At 40.1% G+C, this 9,575-nt stretch overlaps 1 long non-coding RNA gene across 2 annotated transcripts in view; it reads right to left on the bottom strand.

The window, feature by feature from the left end:
- Positions 1-795, bottom strand: part of LOC116217858 — an 89,749-nt gene extending 88,954 nt beyond the window's left edge. For both annotated transcript variants that reach the window (XR_004162578.1, XR_004162577.1), the window contains exon 1: positions 753-795. This is a non-coding gene — a long non-coding RNA (uncharacterized LOC116217858). The remainder of the gene's footprint in view (positions 1-752) is intronic.
- Between the last annotated feature and the right edge of the window lie 8,780 nt (positions 796-9,575).

Genomic DNA, 9,575 nt, shown 5'->3' on the forward strand with positions numbered 1-9,575 from the left:
CATTCCATCTGGGATGTAAATGTCAAAATTCAAACCATACCACATTGCATACAGGTACCATGCAGGTGTCTCTGTCAATGCCCTTAGGTAGTTATATATGAACACAATTCCACAACAAGTAATTATGACATGGATAATTTGCCAATAAGTTGAGAATAACATGACAGCTTTTAATCCTTTACTCAACACCCTCACGATGAAAAGTGGGTTCATTGCTGGTGTCTATTAAAAAGGGGTTAATGAATTGAAACTGACAAGAGGAAGGAGGAAAAAGGGAAAAAAAACAAAAAAAGGCACTACCCAGACTAAGCAGTGCTCAAAGTAAACAAATATCCCAGAACACTGGCAGCACGCCTAGTCTTTCAAGGTCAAGTTTTCCAGCACAGAAACCCAAACTACTGATAATGCTCCCTAACGAAGCTCTCTAAGAGCAAAGAGAGAGATTCGTTCTAAAAGCTAAAAAACAGAATTGCCTGCATTCTCCACCAAAAAATCTGTCACGGAGTTAACGAGATCAATTTACGCCCGTGACAGGGGCGGTAGGCCCCTCGCCCTCCCCTCCCCTCGCCCACCAAAATAGGGAAGGAAGGGAGGAAAACAAAAACAAGCGGCAACAATCTATGGAGGAAAACTTATTTTACTAACTATGATATCGGAATGCAAGATAACACAATATAATACAATCTGATTGAAATTGAGACTAATAAATCAAATAAAATAGGAGAGAGAGAGTTCCCGAGACCGATTCAAACCTGAAAAGCTTGGAACGGCCAAGAAAGCACCCTCCAGCACCCACCGCCAGGCAGTAAGAGACCGCCCCACCCGGAAGGGCCAGATCCCATGACTTCTGTAATGTATAGGGATAGGTGCCTGGAATTGGAGCATTAACACTTTAACTCCTGGTACACTACATGATGTTTTGATGCGGAATACTGAGAACCAAAAACAAAAAACATAAAACCATTACAAAAAGGAAGAGAAAAAATAGGAATAATAATAATATCTCTCTATATGTATACATACAAAATGATGCACAAAACAATCACCACCTACTGACCAATGTTCAGCCAGACTCCAAGCAGCAGCACTCCCCACTATGGCTAACCCCCCTCACTTTTATTGTTTTTTTCACATGTTGTTATATGATATGAGGTATCCCTTTGGCCAGTTTAGGTCAGCTGTTTTAGTTCTATCCCATTCCAGATCCTTGTATCCCAACACCCCCTTGCTGTCAGGACAGTATGAGAAGATGAGAAACTGAAATGTCCTTGGTTCCATAAAACTCTGCTCAGCAAGAGCTAAAATATCAGTGTGTTATCAAAATTGTTTTCCTCCTAAAGGCAAAACATAGCATCATATCAGAGACTATGAAGAAAGAATCAACTCTGTTCGATCTGACACGAAGACAAAAGCAGGATCTGTTTTGATAGGGCAATGGGAAATGATTTCAAACTAAAATAGTTTAGGTGGGATATAAGGAAGACTTTTTTTTACAATAAGAGGGATGAGGCACTGGAAACAGCATGCCCAGAGAGGTGGTGAATGCCCCATTCCTGGAGACATTCAAAACTCATCAGGCTGGACAGGGCTCTGAGAAATCTGATGTAGCTATAGCTGTCTCTGTTCGTTGCAGGGGAGCTGTAGATGACCTTTAAGGGTCCCTTTCAACTCTGTGATTCTATCATTCTAATAGATAAATTCTCCATAAGATTGAGTCTATAGCTGATAATCAATGCAATTAATTGTTCATAGGGTTCCCAACATGACACATAATCTAGTGTTGTTTCCTCCTGCATCATAGAACAGGGCACATATTGTCTGGCCTTCACTACCAAAATATTAATTGTTGAAGCCTAAGCCAGTCATCCAGACTTTCTTTATGATCAGAGTTGAAAGTCCAATACAGAGCAATCCAGCTTTCCTATAAAGAAAAGTGCTCTAGGATAAGATGAAACAACCTCTGAAGGTAACATCTTCAGTGCCCACATACTGGCTCTGTATTCAAGCTAGATTTAAGATGATTAAATATAATTGATACCTATCCACATTCTTATTCATTCTACTACCACATCACACAACTGAATATTATCATACAACAATATATATGGATGTACTACTTAAGCTGTTTTTTATGACAAGATTTTTAACACTTTTTCTGAAAGGTGAGTTTGTGTTTTATAAATTTAAGCAAAACCATCTGTTCACTATTATTTAATTAGTAATTAAATGATATTACTATTGGAATAATGCAGATGCACTTAATTTCATTTATAAAATCAGTATTATTCTCCAAGGACTAAAACTGTTTAAAGTGAAGCATTTTGTTGCATTTTTAACAGAAATGGAAGAGCATAATCCATAAAGTCAGAAAATTAGAAAGTAGAGGAAGATGCGTCTCTCTATTGTGTTACTGCTTTCTTTTTCAATACAACCATATGTTCATTTGCAGGACGGACTCATGCTGTGGAAGACTTCGAGTGCATGTATTCTTTTGTGATGTTATTACATGTATGGGTGATGCTAGTTACACCACTTTGTGATTCTGTACTGCATCTGCATTTTCAGCCCCATATGTCTATCAAAGCCTAATGCTAGATAAAGAAGGTAAGTGGCCAGTCCATAACTGAACCTCTCAGCTGAGCAAGGCTGTCAGCCTGCCTTGTGCCTCTAATCTGCTACTCTCACGGGGTTTGGAAGACACTGCTCCTACACAGAATCATGGAATCATTAAGGCTGGAAAAGGTTACTAAGGTGATCTAGCCCATCCATGAGCCATTGCCACCATGCCCGCTAAACCACACCCTTCAGTTTCACATCTACACATTTCTTGAAAACCTCCAGGGACACTGACTCCACCACTTCCTGACAGGAGATGACACCTCTTGGACAGCCTCTTCCAATGCATTACCTGTCTTTCTGAGGAGAAATTGTCCTCGTATCCAATCTGACCATCCCCTGGTGCTATGTGATGCCATTCCCTCTTGCTGTTAGCTGGGAAAAGAAGTGAACATCCACCGCACACAATCTTCTTTAAAGCAGTTGTAGAGAGCTACAGGGTCTCCTCTAACTCTCCTCTTCTTAGTCTGAACAATCCCAGCTCCCTCAGCCACTCCTCCTAAGATTTGTGCTCCAGACCTCTCACGGCTTTGCTGCCCTTCACTGGACATGCTCCAGGCCTCAATGTCTTTCTTGTAGTGAGGGGCTTAAAATGAACACAGTACTTGAGGGAATCATATGGGGATTCCAGACACTATCATGAGTATTTTGAGAAAAAATTTCCCTGTCTGCTTCCTCAGTTATTTAGTTCCCACTTCTGGAGGAGAAAGGCTTTCATTGACTACAGAGACTATTTCATAGACTATTTGGTTATTGTGAGTTCTCTCCTGTGTGTGTTCTGTTTTGTTGTAAGGAGCACACTTACCCAGAGGAAACTGTCAGTAGAATCTAGTCCTGAGTAAGCACAGATGTGTGCCTCAAGAAGATGGAAACTCAAATAATTAATGTTTAAAAGCAGCATCTTACTGCTGTGAAGTAATTCTTTTTCTAGCACAGCTTAATCCAGTGTTGGTCTTCAGAGTAATGTATGCAGTATGAACTGGAGAGCAAAAATGCCAAAAATATCAATAGTGTGACAGGCCAGTTTTAATGACTAAACATCTATTTTTATATAGGAGTATCAATGCACAAGCAGTCAGAGTGAAATCCAAAGGGATGCTGGGTGAGGATAAGCATTTCTAACTCACTCAGACTGGAAATGTATTTCTTAATACATGTTACCAACATTTTAAGCATCCATACTGGTCAAAGATGCAACCTCTTCAGAGTTAAGAACTAAGAAGTAGAGCTGTGTAGAAAGTGGAATGACTTCTGTATTGTTCACCTGAAGTAATTTGCAATTCTGCATATTAAGTGAAGGTAAAGAGTACACAAAGACAGTCACGTGGCCAAAGGAGCATTGCTCTGTTCACATGCGGCCTTTCACAGGTATGATTCAGTCAGTATGCCAACTACTAACACAACCTTTTGTGGCCTTCATGTAACACTGACTCTTCTTGTTCCATGATTGTTCTGTTCGGTCTCTGTTGCACTGGTACTTCATGCTTTACTCACATAGCAGACCTTCTTCCACTTTATTTCTGGAATATATGTTATTGAACTGTTCTAAGGGTCTGTCTATATACTTCTGGTATCATAAAACCTCTAACTTCTGAAATGAGGCAATAGAAATACAAGGTGGGTAGTAGTATTAAAGACAAAAGCTGTTCCTTAGCTGGCATACTTAGGTGTAGCTTTTGAGTTTTCATAATATTAGTGGAAATGCTTATGAACATTTTTCTGTCCATTTAATGAGGGCCAAAAGCTTCACTTGTCATAATTAGCACTTCATGAGTAGCACATTTACCTCAGTGTATCCTGTTGGACCATTCTGTTTAACAGCAGTTCTCAAGCTGGCCTAATTTGAAGATTAGCCCCTTGGGATGGGACACTTTGGTCTTAATTTTAGATACCCAGCAGTTCAATGTGCCAATTTGAACTAGTCACCCTAAGACACCTAGTAGAGAAATAGGCACCTCCAGAGGGTGATTCATCTGGCCTATTTTAGGATGAAATGAGTCACTACCTAGAGATACCTCTTTTTCTCTTTTTTATTACAAAGGGATCCTACAATGACTGGCTAAAGACCTAAATGTTAGACTTCTAAATGCTTCAAATAGGAATGTAAACCCTGACTTGGATATCATTGTGATTAGTGAAATATAGAAACTGAGAGAAAAGAGAAGTAATAAAGTAGATTTAATGGATAAACTCATTCTCTTCTTGGCCAACAAAGGAAACAACTTAAGTTTAAAAACACTTAGAGGTAAATTTGATCTCTTTTTAACAAGAACTCATTTCCAGTGGCTTTGATTTGTTAATGAGTTACCAAGCTCTGCTACAACAGAGCCATTAACAAGTCACTTTTTTATCAATTTGCACAAGGATGATTAGGCTTCTTTAAAAAAAAAAAGAGAGAGTTACTTGTAGCTTACCTAAACATAGCCAGTCATAAATTTCTGCTCAAGGAATTAAAGTACTGATTTGACATTCTGCAAAACAAGGTGGAAGAAACTTCCAGATACGAGTACTGAAAATATTTCTGGTGAGCTGATGTTAGAGGGAATAGATGAGTTGCTGATACATGAAAAGATTTTACTAATGAAAGATGTTTTTGGATCCTTTGCTCTCTGCTGGATGTTTCCATCGCTTTACCTGCTTTAAATGGTAATAAAATGTTTATGCCATTGAGTTTCACAGTGCAAAGTTTTGCCATGGAGTGACAAAGGGATGATCATTTATTTCCAGCTTTCTTTTTCAGACAACCTGGCAAGATCATAGAACCATAGAATCCTTAGACTTGGAAGAGACCTCCAAAGGTCATCCAGTCCAACTGTCCTGCAGTGAACAGGGATATGCACAGATAGATCAGGTTGCCCATGGCAACCAGCCCCTCACCTTGAAAGTCTCCAGGGACAGGGCATCAACCACATCTCTGGGCAACACGTTCCAGTGCCTCACTACCCTCACTGTAAGAGGCTTCTTCCTTATATCTAATCTGAATCTAACCTCTTTTGGCTTGAAATCATTTCCTCTTATCCTATCATAACAGACCCTGATCAACAGCACACCTTAGGTCTTGAGTATCCAACTCCAGCCTGTAGAGTTTAGAATTTCTCCTTCCTAGGTTTATCAAATAACTGTCAAAATAACTGTCAGGATCAGATACTGAAGAATACATTGTGAATTGGTTCAGCTTTCTAAGTGAAAACTCACTGAAATCCATGGAAGAAGATCCTGCAACAGCAATTGGATGTGTATTACAGCATTTAACCTGAGCTCTATACCACTATTCTTTGAAGACAGTGCTCCAGTATTATGAACACTACCAAGATTTGCTTTTATTTACTTTATTTGGTAAACTGCTTCCAAACAATGTTTTACATACAAAGTGAATTACTTGAGTGTCTTTTAAGCCCCCCATTTCTCCAGTTGCAATAATCTAAAGAACTTCACGTTTCCCATAAATTCAAAGCCCCCTCAAAGACTGCTGAGAAAAGGCTAACGGTTAGCAGCCTACAGGTCATAGACTATCAGCTAATGATTCGTACACATTGTTGTAAGAAATTCTCCCCTATACTAACATGGTTTCCAAAGTTTATGTAAACACAGTGGGGATTTGTGCTTCTCCTGAATGATGTCAGCTTTCCCTGTCACCCCACAGTTCCATATAGCTAAGATGATTAAGAAAGAGAGCAAGCAGCAAAAATAATTTTGGTGTAGTGTTTTGTATGTGCTTTTACCACTCTTTCTTTCAATGCCTTTCAGTGTCTCATAGTACAACAATAAAGAACAAAAAAAAGAAGCAGAATATTTTTAATGTCATGTCATTTTCCTAGTCCACAGGACAGAGCTAAATTATCAAAAAAGTTAACATGCTGATTAATTTAATTTTGTTTATGCAGCATTTTAGAGTGAAAAAACCCTTTCAAGATTCAGATATTTTTAATCAAAGGCATGGATACCTGCAATGTACTGATGGTCCTCCAAGTTTGATATAATACAGAAAATGTATTATGATCTGGTTCAGTTCTGAATAGAAAAACCTTGGAAGGCCCTCAGGTAAATAATGTATTTTGCTATTCACACTTGGGGCACTACAGATTTTTAAAAATCTGTAGCTAAACTAAAATAAGTAACTGATTCCAGTTATAACCAGTTTCCTCTAGTATCAGAGTAATACCTAATGGTCATTATGGCCAAGCATAAATAATTTCACTATTTTCTCCCCTCACTTCATAGAGAAATGTTTACCATTGGGCAGGTTGATTACCTCTTATGCTTTTTGCACTTGAAGGGCCCTGTATCTTGGTAACAGAGCCTTACACCTGCACCACTGAATCTCAGCTCATAAGGAGTTACAAACATGCCAGTTTGACATGATCATTCAATAATCACACTTTTACACTCTCAGACTTTAAGAAAAGCAGAAATACAGCTTAGTCATGGAATAAAACCATGCCAGGAGATTACATTTCTAAAGAATATGCAAGTCTGAAGAATGGTCGTATCACACTGCCTCTGTGCCTCATCCCTGTCCTGGGGACTCCTGCTTATACATCTTCAGAATTCATCCAGGCTATCAAGAAACATCTCCTTTTATTTTTTTAACAGATTTCTTCTTCCTTTTTTTTTTTTCCTAATAATCCCAGTATAATTTTGACAAAACATTTTAATATTGGACTAAAAGAATTTGTACTGTCGTTGTTGTTTTGAGATTCTTGCAGTGAGAATCCAGAAACGTTTATATTCCTGAAAGGGTTATGTGTTGTGTGACATAACCTGGGAAAAATAACCCAATGGAAATTTAAGAACTATTGGTCCACTACTCTCTTTTTTGACCAAAGATTCCTACAGATTTTAATAGATCTCTTCACAGAATTGTGAAATCTTCCTGGTGATCAGATTTTGTTAAATATATTTATCATTAAATTTTGAGAATATTTCAAGAGAGGAAGAAAAAAAAACATGGAAAAACGTAATCATCCACCTCACTGGGAGGAAGTGAACAGTCACTCCTGTGCATCTTTGTTGTGCATTTCAGGCACCCTACTACTATCAGTGAACATCCACAGGGTGTGCCTGATCAATCCCAAAGACAGCAGAAAAAGAAAGGAGGAGCAGTCTCCAAAGACAAACTACAGAGAAGATAGGCTCAACACACTGGATTCCTAAGGGATGTAGCCATCCTCTGGTGTGCCCTATGGCTTTTCTAAGTGCTTGCCTAGCTCACTGGTTCATTGACTGTGTCTGAAATGTACGGCACCTCCCGCCTGCACAAAGCACCATCAGTGCCAAACAGCAGACAGGTGGCCACCAATATATATTGCTTTATGCTGGGTGCAGTGGAAAGAAATCATTAAAAAACTCCTTAAAGCTCCCATGCTTTGTGTAGCTCAAGCTCCCTATTTTGTGCCTGCCTCCCTCTGAGAGGCTGCTGATGGCAATAGGTAGTTGAGGGGTGTGGAAGAGGACTGACATTTTCATAAGCAGCCTTTTAGCTCTGATTACTCTGGGGTGCTATTTCTGCTACAAAGCAAAAGCAAAGGCCTGGTTGCATCATTTAACTGATGGAGACTTTTGTGCTGTAGCTGTGGCAGCAGAGGACAGAAGCAGATATTTTTGTGTTAAAATTGATCCAGCTGCAGCAGCTGTGCAGTGACACACTGAGTTTGCATCCAGCTGCCCTACCTCTCCCTTCCTCATTCACGTACTCGCAGATTTGTTAGTGCTGTCACCTATATCTTATTTCCCCCTCACCCCCTCTTTAGATCCTTAGGCAGCTCAGCTGAGCTTCACCCTCCGTTGTGTCACCTGCTGCATGCTGATAGTGACAGGAGCAGATACCACTGCAGGCACTGACATCCCTCTGTGTTAGGCAGAATCAAGTAATCAGCACACACAGTGCTGAGCATGGCAGCCATCTAATTGTTTATCTTCCAATTTTTCCTGCCCTGGGGAGAAAACACTCCAAAGAGCAGCCCATCAGCTGAAGCCCTCCAGACCTGGAAGCATGCCATACGCATCTGACCTGACTGCTGGGCCAGGGGCTGAGACACAATGCTGAGAGGAGCGGGCTCTACAAGTCGGAGCTCTACATCTCTCTGTCCTTTGTTTGGTAGTTTGTGGTTATTCATTGGCATTGCCTTCCTAAAGTGCACTGCTGAAACTGGAATAGCTGATGTTATGACCAGCAACAACAGCAACACTCAGCATTTTGCATTTCTACAGTATTTTCCATCTATGGAGTTTAAATGTCTTCAAAGAATAGGTAATGTCAGTATCCTCACTGTGCAGGTCAAAACTGCAAAACAGACTGGATAATACTTTTTCATCTCACTTCTGCTCATTAAAGCTGTTTTAAGAGCAGGAAAGCCAGGAAGAGAAAGTGAGAGAGACGGAATGGAAGGAAGAAAGAGAAGAAGGAAGGAGAAGAAGGGGGAGGCTTAAAGAGGAGAAAAAAAGAAGGACGAAAAATGGATGAAAATGGGGAGACCTCATTGTGGCCTTCCAGTGCTTGAAGGGAGCATATAAACAGGAGGGAGAATGACTGTTTACATGGATGGATAGTGATAGGAAAAGGGGGAATGGTTTTAAACTGAGACAGTGGAGGTTTAGGTTAGATATTAGGAGGAAGGTTTTCACTCAGAGGGTGGTGACACACTGGAACAGGTTGCCCTAGGAGGTTGTGGATGCCCCATCCCTGGAGGCATTGAAGGCCAGGCTTGATGTGGCTCTGGGCAGCCTGGTCTAGTGGTTGGCGGCCCTGCACATAGCAAAGGGGTTGAAACTAGATGATCATTGTTATCCTTTTCAACCCAGGCCATTCTGTGATTCTATGATTCTTTGATTCTATTATTATATGATCCTATGCAGCTCAGGGCCTCAGTCCAAAGCAAAAGTAATGTCATAGTACTGTGCCCAGTAAATCAAGTTTTAAATGGAAGTAATACAATTCACACAGATCCACAGATTGATGG

Source organism: Meleagris gallopavo, chromosome 1, assembly GCF_000146605.3.
Source record: "Meleagris gallopavo isolate NT-WF06-2002-E0010 breed Aviagen turkey brand Nicholas breeding stock chromosome 1, Turkey_5.1, whole genome shotgun sequence".
In the NCBI taxonomy this organism is placed as follows: domain Eukaryota; kingdom Metazoa; phylum Chordata; class Aves; order Galliformes; family Phasianidae; genus Meleagris; species Meleagris gallopavo.